Genomic DNA, 15,738 nt, shown 5'->3' on the forward strand with positions numbered 1-15,738 from the left:
GTAAAAAGACAATCAGAGGCAAAAGAAAAACATACTATTTGCTGATTTAAACAGTGGAATAATCAACAAAAGGAAGTTGTTCGAGTGACATAGCGTGTCAGAGAAACTCGAAAGCTCAAGTTCACAAAGTCGCACAGTGCCAAAATAAAAAAGAAGTCACATATCAAAGTTGCCGTGAAAAGGCGAGTTGTAGCCCACCATCTGAGTGTCATATGAAAGCTTATTAGGGTATAGACAAAAAAAAAAATAGGCACACCGTGGGAAAAAACACGAAATGTCAACTTTAATCTTGATATTTCCACTTTAATCACATAGTTTATTTTGTCATTAAAGTAGAACATCATAAACTTCATCTTAAAATCATTTAATTTACTAGTTTCTCAAATCCAATCGTAACTAAAGTAGCATGTTAAATGCTTTGTTTTGTATTTGATCTTCTATGTGCTTTATGCGTGTGAATCACTATGTGCTTCTGTTCTTTCTCTTTCTCCGACAGGACACAGAATCCATTACATTTGTGATATTACAGCTCTCTGAATAATTAAAATACTGAGATGTATACATGATATCATTTTCATGATGACTGGAATGAAAGCATGTTATTAAACATGGGAACATGATGGAGCAGTGATTGTTCATGTCTCACACAAGATGCTGCTGCGCCATGCGCGACCTTCGATGAAATCATTTATTGTAGCAGTACTGTCTCTTTCAAACGTACTAACCTCCAATTCATGTCCTTACTTTTCTTTCCCCAAATACCCAATCGCCACACAATCAGCTCTGTAATAGACGTTAAGCCATCTGTAAGCTTACAACGACGATTCTTCAAAACTTTTAAGGAGCATTGAAATATCTTTATACTACATGTTTAATTATTCTATCCATCTATCCTTCCAGTGTCGTGCCAGCCTAAGCAAAATATACAGCGCGAGGCAGGAACAATACATGAACTTGCTAGCGCTGCGGCACTGTGTCCTCACATGTTTAATTATTAACAATACAAATTATTTAAATGAACAAAGTTTTATCTGTATAATATAATCAACATATTTTGCTGCATTTCTTCTTAAAAATGATATCGTCATCATATGTAAATATGTGCTTTATAAAGTGGCGCAGGTTGTGCATTATAACTGTAATGCAAGTTTACAGTGGGGTAATTGTACTTACTGTATAACTACAAACAGTTCTACAAAGAGCAATTGATTGAGTGCATTTATAGTTTTTGGGATGAAACTATTTCTGAACCATGGCTGAGGCAGCATGTGCTTGATGCTGTATACCGATAATTCTCTTTCCAATCAGCTGCTGCTGTGATTCCCCACTCAGATACAGTGATATAAATACTCCGAGTGGTGCAGTGAGAGTAATATGGACAAAGATGATCCGCTGTGACAACCCTTAAAGGGAGCAGCTGATAGAAGAAGACGAAGAAGGTGCAGTGAGAGTAACAATGCTAAAGCAGTTATGGTATTTGGAATACTATGGCTATTCCCTGGACCATTATATTGTTACAGGTTAATTACAATCAGATGCATTACACTAATAAACAATATGTGGTTAGTTTCAGTGTATTTATAAAGCCACGTCAGGAATGTGGATCTAAAAAATAAAAGGTAACCACATAGGAACAGTAGCACTGCTTTGACACTGGGTGCCGCCAGTCTGCAAAACCGAGTGCAGAACTTGCGTACAGCAGAGTATGAGGTACCGTGGAAAACTGCGTGACTTTACGCCAAGTTTAGGTTTTATACATTGTGATTTGAATGTGAAAACGTTCTTACGCAACATTTTTGTGCGTACGCACCGTTTATACATGAAGCCCCAGGTCTTGGTGGCTTTCAAACCCCAAAACATGATACGGCAAAAATTGGTTCACCCCAAGGATCAGGTGCCCCAGCACAGACAGAGTAATATAGTTTATGCAGTTTAGTGCCAAGAGGATGGCCATGAATCAGTTGGGGAAACCAAACAACCACTGGCGAAGCGGATGGCACAACACAGAAGAGCTACCTCGTCAGGCCAGGATTCTGCAGTCTATTTACATCTACAGGACAGTGGTCACTCTTTCAGTGACGAAGATGAACACATCCTGGACAGGGAAGAATGCTGGTTTGAGCAAGGAGTCAAAGAGGCCATTTACGTGAAAAAGGAACGACCATATCTGAATCGAGGAGGGGGCCTAAGGGTACATCTTTCACCATCTTACTATGCAGTGATTGCAGTCATTCCCCAACTATCTGTGAATGGTACTCATGGCCATTGATCAGTGGACAATTTGCATATTATTGATCACACGTCCCATTGTTAGTCAATAGTGCTCGTTAGGCCGACGTACTGTTTATAAGGTTGGAGAAACCTGCAGTCAACTGAGACTGAGGAAATCACTTGGATGAGTGATGAAATGTATTGGTAAAAAACAATGTCCAGATGAACAGAATCAACTTTCTAGAACTTGTGTAGTAAAGACTAAGAAAGCAGATAGAGAGTTTTGGCACCAATGTGGTCCCCATATAACTGTCAATCCAAAATATAAACAAGAAAATAAGGTCTTTTTTAGAAGCAAGACTTTGGTCAACTGACTCCAAGAGGGCAGCAGAGCTGTATTTCACCCTGGAGGACAGGAAGAGGCGGGTTCAGGAGGGTTAGTGATGTCATTAGGGACACAGCCATCAATCACTGCAGAGGGAGAAAAAGAAAAGACATTAGGCAACACCACCAAAACCCTGGTTTGGAGTGTAACTGCCGCTACATAAGCCCAGAAGCACATGTGTGTGGCACGTATCAAGTGCATGGATTCATGCTGTTGCTGCCAAATTCTAACTCTGCCCATTCAAGTGCCTCAGCAGAATTCAAGACCCAAGCAAATGTGTGTGACACGTATCGGGTGCATGGATTCAAGAGTCATCAGACCAGGCTACATTTTTCCTTTTTTCAACTGTCCAGTTTTGGTAAGCCTGTGTTCACAGCAAACTTAGCTTTCTGTTCTTGGCTGATCTCTGCTGTTTTAGTGCACCTTTCTCAAAATTGGGTGTGTTGTGCATTCTGAGATGCTTTTCTGCTCATAAAAGTTGTACAGTTTGGTTATCTGAGTTACCATAGCCTTTCAGTTAGCATGCACCAGTCTGACAATTCCCCTCTGAATTATCTCATCAACAAGGTATTTCCAAATACAGAACTGCCACTTGCTGGATGTTGTTTTTCATAACATGCTGAGAAAACTGAGTGTGTTGTGCATGAAAATCCCAGGAGATCAGCAGCTACAGAAATACTCAGACCAGACCATCTGGCAACCCCTATCATGCCACAGTCCAAATCACTGAGATCACATTTTTTACTCATTCTGGTGTTTGATCCTGGTCAAGCTCCTGATCTATCTCTGCATTATTTTATGTATTGTGCTGCCATCATGACTAGATAATGGCAAGGATAAGCTGGTGTACAGGTGTTCCTAATAGTGTGCTACATGAGTGTATATTGCAAGCTACATTCAAGCACATGTCCACCTGGCATCAGTTTAAAATTGTCATCAATCTTACCAGAACATACACAACAACAGACTTTGTGAAAAAAAACTTTATGAAACGTGTATTTATCATCTCTATATTATCCACAATATTAATATATATATATATATAGTGGCAGTAGGGGGCAGTAGTGCGCCCTCGAACCCTCAGGTACAACTCCGGAGACCAGGTAACAGTCCAAGACTCTTTAATATTTTTCCACAGTGCACCAAGCACCTTCCACACTACTCATAAACTCTTTAAAGAAACACAATAACCTCTCCTCCTCGCCCAGACACTTTGCTCCTCTCCCACCCAGCACAGCTCAGTGTCTGGACTGAGGCACCGTCCTTTTATAGCCCCTGACCCGGAGGTGTTCCTGTCCCAGCAGTCCACAGTTCCTTATTCCTTCCGGGTCAGGGCAATCAGTCTTTCACATCACCCCGGGAGCACGCCATTCCTTCCCGTCACGTGACTGTGACGTACTCCCGGGTCATAAGGCACAACCGATCCCACAAGTCCCCCCACAGCGACTCCTGGTGGTCCCCAAGGTATCCAGCAGGGCTGTGTATAAACACTACAGAGTCCATAAGGCCCTGCTGGACCTCGGGGCACGATCCTGGTGTCGGGAGAGCTCCTCCTGTCGGCCTGGGGGTGCGGACCGGCCTGGGAAGCCGGCAGTCTTCCACAATATATATATATATAACATTCAAAGTCTTTATGTCTGTATGTCTGTCTGCTTTTCATGAGAGAACTACTTAACGGATTTTGATTGTGTTTTTTCCTGTAATTTGCTTGAATATTCCAGCTGATTTTGCGTCTTCTCTCGTTGCACTATGTTTCATAGTTTGTTTGCGGTGCCGATTTATTTGCGTGAAACCGAGAGAGAGGCAGCAGGCCCTGCCTCCTCATTCTTGCATCAGGAGTGGGTAGCTGGGCAGGGCCCTCTTTACTGTCTTTTTTCACTATACGTGGCCAGAGCCACGGGGCATGGGTAATTATACATACAATGTAACCAAGGCTCACATAATCACCCTGCTTTACATGGCTGCTGATGTCAGGTCAAGTTTTGAACTGATATCAACATGGAGGATAAGATGAATATATTATTAGTTTTTGATGAAGTCTTTCAAATTGCCAGTCATAGACCCCTGATGTGAGTAGGTGTGAATATGGGAGGTTATTGGGTTGTGATTGGTGGAGGTGGTAGATAACTTAAGAAGCAAAAATAAGAAGTGTGAAAAGATCAATCATGATAAAAGAAAGTTTATAAAAAGGACCATTATGAGCACTGAAACTCTGACAATCTCTGCAATAATTTAAAAGCTTTATCAAAAAAGTGTCTCAGGGTATTCATGCATATTTCATTAAGCTATCTTTACGATGTGTTAAATTGTGCCTTTTCTTAAATTGAACCTTACCTTTGAAGTATCACAGAACAACTACTTCTTAATCAATTGTCCCTAATGGATCAGAAATGAACTTTAGAGTCAACATAGATTTTTTTTTCTTCTTTTTTTCATCTGCTTTAAATTTTTTAAAGGGTAACACAAGTACCTGAGTCATATGTCTGATAGCTGACATTGAGTATTGACTCCAAGACCATTATAGGTTCAATAATGCTGGGAAAATTGTCGCGAGCCAACTACTTTTGTCCAACATTTGGTCTGATGTGCGTACTTTGATCAGTTAATAAATACTGTTGGCGTGCATGAGGTACAACGGGGGAATTACATTGGCAGCAGTTTTACTCTGTTGGCCCTCTGTTTTTAAACAACCAGTCCAATTTCTTTTCCTCTCCCTTTCTCTCTCTTTTTTTAATTAAATCCCCTGATATTCCTCAAACCAGTTGGCAGATGACTGTGAACATGGCTCAAAGCAGCCAAGGGCAAGAACAGCTGTCACTTGCTGCTACATACAGGCTAAAAATAAACAGTTACATGAGGCTGGGTGAAAAACGGGGTAAAACCTCAAGGCTTAAAAGGTAATTCTTGCTTAATTGCCAACTTTTCCAGCAGGTAGAAGTGACATCTTTAACATAAAGAGACATTTGGATAAATGACCCAACATTCTACTTTTACAACACATTCCCTACACCAGTCACTAATTCTGAATATACAAAATGCTAAACTGTCAGTATTTTCCATTAGAGTATTGTGGCTTAAAGCCTAACTAGCTGCCTGTCGTCTTTTGGTTATTAAAATCAAACATCTGCTTCTTAGCTCTCCAGTCTCATGTCAGATTAGTAGCAGGGGGAAATACCAGCTGATCAGTTTGGATTTTATGTAGTTCCTCTCGTAGGCTGATTGATCTTTAAGTGCTTTGTCATTCTGAAAACTTCTCCCATGTCAACTCTCAGTATCATGTCATCTAGATTTTTTTTTCTCCAGGAATATATCTGTATTCTCTTCTTGTAGTATGAAGAACAGAATGGCACACAATATTCCAATATTCATTGTGATATCTCTTACGTTAAAGTCAGCACAGTTCACTATATGCAGTAACTCTTTAACCTGTTCTGAACACTGTGTGAAAAGAAAGGTGGCCACAGAGAATTAAAGACAGAGAATGAACCAACAGATGAAATGTTAAGAAAATTGGGGCAGATAAAAGAAACAAACAAACCAAAACATGGCTTTACAGCAGGCATTTATTGAAGAAAGCCACACACATCAAAACAAAATCATTGTCACAATAACACTGTAAAGGTCCTAGCTGTGGGCTGTTTTAACTGTCCCCATCTAAAATCCAGTTCAGATGTGATAAGCTTTCAAGGACATACAGTGGCAAGAAAAAGTATGTGAACCCTTTGGAATTAACCACATTTATGTATAAACGTGTATTAAAATGTGGTCTGATCTTCATCTAAGTTACAATAATGAACAAACACAATCTGTTTTAATTAATAACACAAATTAATGTATTGTCCTGGAACATATTGAATACATCATTCAAACATTCACAGATGTAGGTTAGGCTGATAACTTCAAAAAAAGCTAATTGGAGTCCAAAGTTGGAAAAACATGCAGTCCAATGAATGAAACAGGATTGGAGGTGTGCTTCAGACATACTTTGAACTATAAAAAAGATTGGGACAATAAGAGTTTGCTAATTACAAGAAGCATCTGCTGACGTGAAGCATGCATCACAAAAAAGAAATCTCAGAAGATCTACAATCAAGAATTGTTGATATGTATAAACCGGGAAAGGGTTTCAAAGTAATTTCAAGGAGTTCAGATATTCATCTGTCTACAGTTTGAAAAAATGCATATAAACAGAAATGATGTAGTACTGTGGATTCTAGCCAAGATGAGTAAAAAGGCACAGTGCAGATCAGAAAATCGGGAGTGGGCTCCCTTTGACTTTCTCGTATACTCAGATGGATATTTGAGGAGTAAACCACAAGATAATGATTATATTTTAATATTATGTACATTAAAGAACCATCAACAACAAATCAAATCAAATCTATACTAATAAAAGGCAAAGCCCTCGCTGACTCACTCACTCACTGACTCATCACTAATTCTCCAAGTTCCCGTGTGGGTAGAAGGCTGAAATTTGGCAGGCTCATTCCTTACAGCTTACTTACAAAAGTTGGGCAGCATTTCGAAATTCTACGCGTAATGGTCATAACTGGAAGGTATTTTTCTCCATTAACTGTAATGGAGTTGAGCTCGAAAGCCGTGGGGGGGCGGAGTTTCGTGTGACATCATCACGCCTCCCACGTAATCACGTGAACTGACTGTCAACGCAGTGCAGAGTGAAGACCTCCAAAAAGCACTGAAGAAAACATGCATTATATAATTGAGAAGGCAGCGAAACAATAAGAAGCGAGCGAGTGACATATACTACCATATTCATGAGTGCTGCTACTTCGGAAAGAAAGCAAGGTGTAAACCTAAACTTTAAATTAAGTTCATAGACAGGCTACCGCTGGCGTTTCTCATGCCCACGGGTAATGCGGGATACAAGTTTAATGAGAGGACGCAGGATATAAACGAGAGTTTTGATCACTTTGTAACTAAGTTCAAATTGTGCTTATGCAAATTCCGAGAGACTGTGTTTGTGGGGGATTGACAGTTAAGGCGGGTGGGGGAGTCACGTCATCATCTTCCCTCCCATTTACCTCATTTCGCTCTGAGCTGAGCTCTGCGGCTAACGCCGTCTTCCGAAGCAACTTCGTCACACTGCCACCAAATACAGAAAAATTCACAAGTTAATACACACGCTGTCTCTAGAGTTTCTCCACACTGAATCCTCCAGGCACTACTTACAAAAGGTTACATTGACAATCGTGTTACGTTATTTTTAAAATCTTTCCTTTTCTTAGCACAAGCACAGCTGAGAAGCTTCGATGCATGTGCTCCATAACGCGTTAAAAAATAATGCATTTAATCACACTTTGCATTACAAGCAAAGGGGAACTTTTGTCAATGCATGATTTCCTGGTACACCGATTACATTGATCAGCGCATCCCGATTCATTTTACCCTCGCACCCCCTTGGTTTGAGAAGAAGTATGAAAAAATATGAGGTTAACACAGAAAAACAGATCACCAGTTCAAGCTTTATGAATAATCGATTCGCCATCAATAATTGTTTTGGTAAAGCCATACTCAGTGTAATCCTCCTTCCATTTTATAATTTTTCCGCCACTAGCCATGATTAAATGAACGGTAAAAAAGTAAGAGCGAAGCGAGGGTGACTTATTTAGGCAGGCATATATGACAGCAACACTCAATGACAATGTCAATCATGTTACGTTATTATTAAAATGTTTCCTTTTCTTTTTCATTACTTCGCGGGTATTTTGCTATATATATATATATATATATATGAATGACCTGCAAAGAGCGCTGAGACTTTTGATATTGTCAACGTGTCTGCAAAAACTGGGGTCTCCTGCCCAGCAAAACTCGAGCAGCCGGCGCGTGCACATTGCTGTGCCGGCCTTTGAGATGCTGACTGTGCTTCTGCCTTAAGTCAAAGTGAGCACTTTTAATTTTTTCCATCCTTCCCCTGCGCTATAGCCCAGACAAGTGCAAACACGGGACCCCTTTTCTACACCGCGGCAAACTAATATTAAGGCGATTCACACTTTCTTTTGCACGTATACAATTATGAGGTCGTCAGATTATGAAGACACGCACACAAGTGGAGGACTGATTAATGGCAGGGGCGTCTCACCAGTCTACACAAGACCCGCCGCGACTGTCCTCAAAAGGCGATCATATCGTCAGTGAACACATCTCTCTATACTATATAAAAGAAAAGGCAACTTTCCTTTCTTTACACTTTTTTTCCTTTTATCCCAAACCAAAGCCTTTCTCTCTTAACACTGCAGAGGACACAAAACTAATTTTCTTTAATTGCTGGTAATGCCAGTAAGGCACATTACCAGAGGCACAAATTTGAATGTTCACATAGAAAATGTAATTTCTATACCACAGCCGTCGTGTAGCGCCTTACAAAAGGGATCAACTACCAAGAGATGATCCATATACATTTTAGCTGCTGTTAGTACTACTTACCTGTTGTGTTACACAGTCTTTAAAATGTAGTTTACCATAACCACTCCAGTAATGCTCAATGTACCTGTACTTCTTAAAACGTTAATGTTTTACTGTTTAATAACTTATAGACTATATTTTATTATTTTTCCCTTGCACTCAGTGACCAAAGCTATACACACACATATAGACACATACATATATATACCTGTGTGTATCTTTGTATGTATGTGTATATATATATATATATATATATATATATATACACATACATACACACACACACACACACACACACACACACATATATAATTTGTGTGTGTGTATGTATGTATGTGTGTGTATATATGATGTAAATAGGTGTGTATATATATATATGTGTATATGTAAATATGTATATAGATATGTATATATATATATATATATATAGATAGATATGAAGATATGTATGTGTATATATGTATGTATATATATATATATATATATATATATATATATATATATATATATATATATATATATATACAGTAATCCTAAGCTATATCGCTGACTTTCAGGCTTCACTCTATCGTGGATTTTAAATGTAAGCACATCTAAATATACAGTGGTGTGAAAAACTATTTGCCCCCTTCCTGATTTCTTATTCTTTTGCATGTTTGTCACACAAAATGTTTCTGATCATCAAACACATTTAACCATTAGTCAAATATAACACAAGTAAACACAAAATGCAGTTTTAAATGATGGTTTTATTATTTAGGGAGAAAAAATCCAAACCTACATGGCCCTGTGTGAAAAAGTAATTGCCCCCTGAACCTAATAACTGGTTGGGCCACCCTTAGCAGCAATAACTGCAATCAAGCGTTTCCGATAACTTGCAATGAGTCTTTTACAGCGCTCTGGAGGAATTTTGGCCCACTCATCTTTGCAGAATTGTTGTAATTCAGCTTTATTTGAGGGTTTTCTAGCATGAACCGCCTTTTTAAGGTCATGCCATAGCATCTCAATTGGATTCAGGTCAGGACTTTGACTAGGCCACTCCAAAGTCTTCATTTTGTTTTTCTTCAGCCATTCAGAGGTGGATTTGCTGTTGTGTTTTGGGTCATTGTCCTGTTGCAGCACCCAAGATCGCTTCAGCTTGAGTTGACGAACAGATGGCGGACATTCTCCTTCAGGATTTTTGGTAGACAGTAGAATTCATGGTTCCATCTATCACAGCAAGCCTTCCAGGTCCTGAAGCAGCAAAACAACCCCAGACCATCACACTACCACCACCATATTTTACTGTTGGTATGATGTTCTTTTTCTGAAATGCTGTGTTCCTTTTACCAGATGTAACGGGACATTTGCCTTCCAAAAAGTTCAATTTTTGTCTCATCAGTCCACAAGGTATTTTCCCAAAAGTCTTGGCGATCATTGAGATGTTTCTTAGCAAAATTGAGATGAGCCCTAATGTTCTTTTTGCTTAACAGTGGTTTTCATCTTGGAAATCTGCCATGCAGGCCGTTTTGCCCAGTCTCTTTCTTATGGTGGAGTTGTGAACACTGACCTTAATTGAGGCAAGTGAGGCCTGCAGTTCTTTAGACGTTGTCCTGGGGTCTTTTGTGATCTCTCAGATGAGTCATCTCTGCGCTCTTGGGGTAATTTTGGTCGGCGGCCACTCCTGGGAAGGTTCACCACTGTTCCATGTTTTTGCCATTTGTGGATAATGGCTCTCACTGTGGTTCGCTGGAGTCCCAAAGCTTTAGAAATGGCTTTATAACCTTTACCAGACTGATAGATCTCAATTACTTCTGTTCTCATTTGTTCCTGAATTTCTTTGGATCTTGCCATAATGTCTAGCTTTTGAGGTGCTTTCGGTCTACTTCTCTGTGTCAGGCAGCTCCTATTTAAGTGATTTCTTGATTGAAACAGGTGTGGCAGTAATCAGGCCTGGGGGTGGCTACGGAAGTTGAACTCAGGTGTGATACACCACAGTTAGGTGATTTTTTAACAAGGGGGCAATTACTTTTCACACAGGGCCATGTAGGTTTGGATTTTTTCTCCCTAAATAATAAAACCATCATTTAAAAACTGCATTTTGTGTTTACTTGTGTTATATTTGACTAATGGTTAAATGTGTTTGATGATCAGAAACATTTTGTGTGACAAACATGCAAAAGAATAAGAAATCAGGAAGGGGGCAAATAGTTTTTCACACCACTGTATATCACAGATTTTTCCCTGGTTTGCGGATTTCTGCAGACAGTGGGTCTTTTAATTTATGCTATACGCTTCCTCAGTTTGCTTGCCCTGTTGATTTCATGCAAGGGACGCTATTGGCGGATGGCTTAGAAGCTACCCAATCAGAGCATGTATTACATATTAACTAAAATTCCTCAATGCTATAAGATATGCTTGATTGTTTGCTTGTCTCTGCCTCTCTCTCACCCTCTCTGACATTCTCTGCGCCTGATGGAGGGGGTGTGAGCAGAGGTGCTCGGCATATTTATTGCAATATTTATTGCGGTGCTCGGCATATTTAAAATCACAAAAGCACACGTATTGATTTTTTGATTGTTGCTTTAATCTCGCTCTCTCCCTCTGACGTTCTGCGCCTGACGGAGGAGATGTGAGCAGAGGGGCTGTTTGCACAGAGGCTGTTTGCTTAGAAGACTACTGACGCTCCTCTAAAAAATGCCGCGGCAAACTTAAAAGCACACGTATTGATTTTTTGATTGTTTGCTTTCCTTTGCGAGCGCTCTCTCTCTCTCTCCCTGTGAAATTCTCTGCTCCTAAAGAGAAGAAGATCTATTTGCATTCGTTTAATTGTGAGAAAGAACTGTCATCTCTGTCTTGTCATGGAGGACAGTTTAAACTTTTGACTAAAGGGTGTTATTTCATGTCTAGAGGGCTCTAATAATGTTAACAGTGTGGGAGAGTTTATAAGGGCTTAAAATATATAAAAATAACTACACAAACATATGGTTTCTACTTCGCGGATTTTCATCTATCGCGGGGTTCTGGAACGCAACCCCCGCGATCGAGGAGGGATTACTGTATATATATATATGTAGACTCAAACCGATTATGACAGCAGCAATCCAAGCTGTGAGAAAACAGTAAAAAAGGAGGCGTGTCAAAGCGTTGTGGTACATTTTCTGATGCAGCTACGAAAACAACTTCGTTACGCTGCCGCCAAATACACAAAACAATTACTTTGACAATCATGTTACATTATTTTTAAAATGTTTCCTTTTCTTTTTCATAACTTCTTTAACACACGACATTGCTGCGAAGCGCAGGTATTTTGCTATATATATATATGACAGTGACAAAACAATTACATTGACAATCATGTTACGTTATTTTCAAAATGTTTCCTTTTGTTTCTCTTTCCTTCTTTAACACACTACTTTTCCACTGCCAAGCGCGGGTATTTTGCTATATATGTATATATATATATATATATATATATATATATATAGATATAGATAGATATAGATAGATATATATATATAGATTGTGGTCCCCGGCCGGGGCTGGAGCCCGGCCAGGACGCCCAGGAGGACCAGAGGAGGACTTGTGCCTCCTCCAGACCGAGAGGGGGCGTCCGTCCTGGTTATACTGGAGGCCTTGGGCAGAGGGCTTGGAAGCCCAGCCCTGTAGGGACCCGTGGCCACCGCCAGGCGGCGCCCAGTGCCTGATTATCCCAGGAGCCCAGCACTTCCGCCACACCAGGAAGTGCCGGGGGGAAGACGACAGGGGACACCCGGACGGCTTCCGGGTGCGCAGCCGGCACTTCCGCCACACAGGGGTGTGTCCGCGGGAGATTGCCGGGAAGCAGCTGGAGCCCATCCGGGTTCTTATAAAAGGGGCCGCCTCCCTCTAGTCATTGACAAGAGTCGGGTGGAAGAGTGGCAACGTCTGGAGGAGGAAGGAGGCGGTCAGAAGAACCGTGTCCGGGGCGAGGTTCACAAGATGTATATATATATATATATATACATATATATATATATATAGATATGAGAACAACACTCATATCAATGACAAAACAATTACATTAACAATCATGTTACGTTATTTTTAAAATTTTTCCTTTTCTTTTTCATACCTTCTTTAAAACCCTACTTCTCTGCTGCGAAGCGCGGGTATTCTGCTAGTTAATAATATATTGAACAATTATAATAAAAATAAAGTTAAATAAATTGTACTCTGCAGCTACATGAGTAAAAAAAGTACCACTTCTGGTTAGTGGAAATAGCTCAAAAGTTGATAGAAATCTACATTTGTACCTAATACTTATATGCATAATTTGGTTGACCAAAGTGAAACTCATTTTATCATGTTTACATACGCACATACACACACACACACACACAGACATAATTCGACTCAGGGAGATCTAAAACGCCAAGATTTATTAAAATCTGTAAATTTCCCCTTGGGATTAATAAAGTATCTATCTATCTATCTATCTAATCTCGAGGTTGAATTTTTGGACGATTACAATACTTTCCCTATACATCGTATACAAGAAAGTAAAAAAGAACCCTCGAATAACAACTAAAAGCTGCAGAAAGTTGATCTATACTAATAAAAGGCAAAGCCCTCACTCACTCACTCACTCACTCACTCACTGACTCATCACTAATTCTCCAACTTCCCGTGTGGGTGGAAGGCTGAAATTTGGCAGGTTGATTCCTTACAGCTTCCTTACAAAAGTTGGGCAGGTTTTATATCGAAATTCTATGCGTAATGGTCATAACTGGAAGCAGTTTTTCTCCATTTACTGTAATGGAGATGAGCTTCAACGCCGTGGGGGCGGAGTTTCATGTGACATCATCACGCCTCCCACGTAATCACGCAGTACATAGAAAACCAGGAAGACCTCAAAAAAGCGCTCAAGAAAACATGCATTATATAATTGAGAAGGCAGCGAAACAATAAGAAGCGAGTTCTGCTACTTCGGAAACAAAGCACGATGTAAACCTACACTTTAAATTAAGTTCATAGACAGGCTGCCGCTGGTGTTTGTAATTTAGTGCCTGCCCATAGAAGGCCATCCGTCAGCGGCAATCCAATAGCAAACTGCCACGGGTAAATATTCACGGGTGAAGGACTGTGCTTATGGAGAGGAAGATGAGATGGTCAGGGTGGTGTTTGACACAAACTCAGCGAAACTGCGAGAGAAAGTTTTAAGTGCCAGGACTAAGGTAACATTAAATAAAGCTATGGACATAGCACGAGATGGCACCAGCACAGCTGGGAACCTTCGATGCATGTACACCGAGTGGCTCACGTGAACTGGCGCAGTGCACAGATAAAAAGCAACAGTTCCAAAGAGCGCTGAACAAAAACCGAATTACACAGTTGAAAAGGCAGCAAAAAATATGAAGCGTCTGATAAGCATATTCATAAATGCAGCTACTGTGGAAACAAAGCACACGGTGGAAAAAGTCAATGTCCCGCTAAAGGAAGACAGTGTAAAAAAAACCCGTGCATGCAGTGTGTCAGGTCTCAGATAAAGAAGAAGACGAGCTGTTTATTGATGCAGTAAGAAACGAATCGATGAATGAAACCTGTCATCTTTACAACGATTGACAAACACGGAATGTAACTTGAACACAACACATCGTACAAATACGACCCTGATTGAAAGAAATAATGATAATCAAATCCTTGATGACAGCAACATTCAATAACACTCACAAAACAATTACTGTATATTGACAATCATGTTACGTTATTTTTAAAATGTTCCCTTTTCTTTTTCATAACTTCTACTTCTCCACTGCGATACGCGGGTATATATTTAAATGTATATATATACCCCTATCTACAGTACATACTCTCGCATAGACAATTGTAGAGTCTTCGCCTCTAATGCCGACATTCGAGGTTCGATTCCCGAGAGGGATGCACTGAGTATGTACGCGCTACTGATTCATTTTACCTTCATCTCCTTGGTTTGGGGCGTATGAAAAAATATTAGGTTAACGCAGAATCATGTTACGTTATTTTTAAAATGTTTCCCTTTATTAGCACAAGCACAGCTGAGAAGCTTCGATGCATGTACTCCATAACGCTTTAAAAAAATAACGCATTTAATCACACTTTCAATTCCAAGCAAACGGGAACTTTTGTCAATGCATCATTTCCTGGTACATCCATTACACTGATGCACACATCACAGCTACAAAATGTTAGAGTCGGAATAAAGCGCGTTCCTACGACTGATCATTTCGACTTCCCGAAGCCTTGATAAAAGCATGGTTTTGTGCACAATGAAAAGCAAGCAAAATTAGATGCATTACAGAAAGCGGACTTTGTGGCTCTTACTGGGGATCATTGGACTTCCGTGACCGTTAGTAATTCTAATTACATCTAATTACAAAATGTTCAATGATCACACTGTTTTAGCCTAATGTACAAAATAATTTTGGCTAAGGTTACTCAGAGTTTAAAGATTAAGTTGGTCAAATTACCTTTTATGTTTCTGACTTATTTTTTTCAGAAGAAAAACTGCACTTTATGTTGAAATTTTGGTTATTATTATTTAAAGACAATACTATTCTGAAAATCTACTTAAAGTACTTAAACTACCACTTTATTTTTAAGTCTGCCCAATTTTAACCAGGGATGATATTTTTGTTTCTGTTTTGAATTCAAATGCAGTTTAAAGGCTTTTTTTCAGAAATTAAAACAGCTTCAGTTTACAATATTCATGTACATGT

The 15,738-nt window shown here is 39.7% G+C and overlaps 1 pseudogene; it reads left to right on the forward strand.

The window, feature by feature from the left end:
• LOC120530672 overlaps positions 1-15,738 on the forward strand; it is a 44,037-nt pseudogene that overhangs the window by 16,157 nt on the left and 12,142 nt on the right.

This window comes from Polypterus senegalus, chromosome 6 (assembly GCF_016835505.1).
Source record: "Polypterus senegalus isolate Bchr_013 chromosome 6, ASM1683550v1, whole genome shotgun sequence".
NCBI lineage: Eukaryota > Metazoa > Chordata > Cladistia > Polypteriformes > Polypteridae > Polypterus > Polypterus senegalus.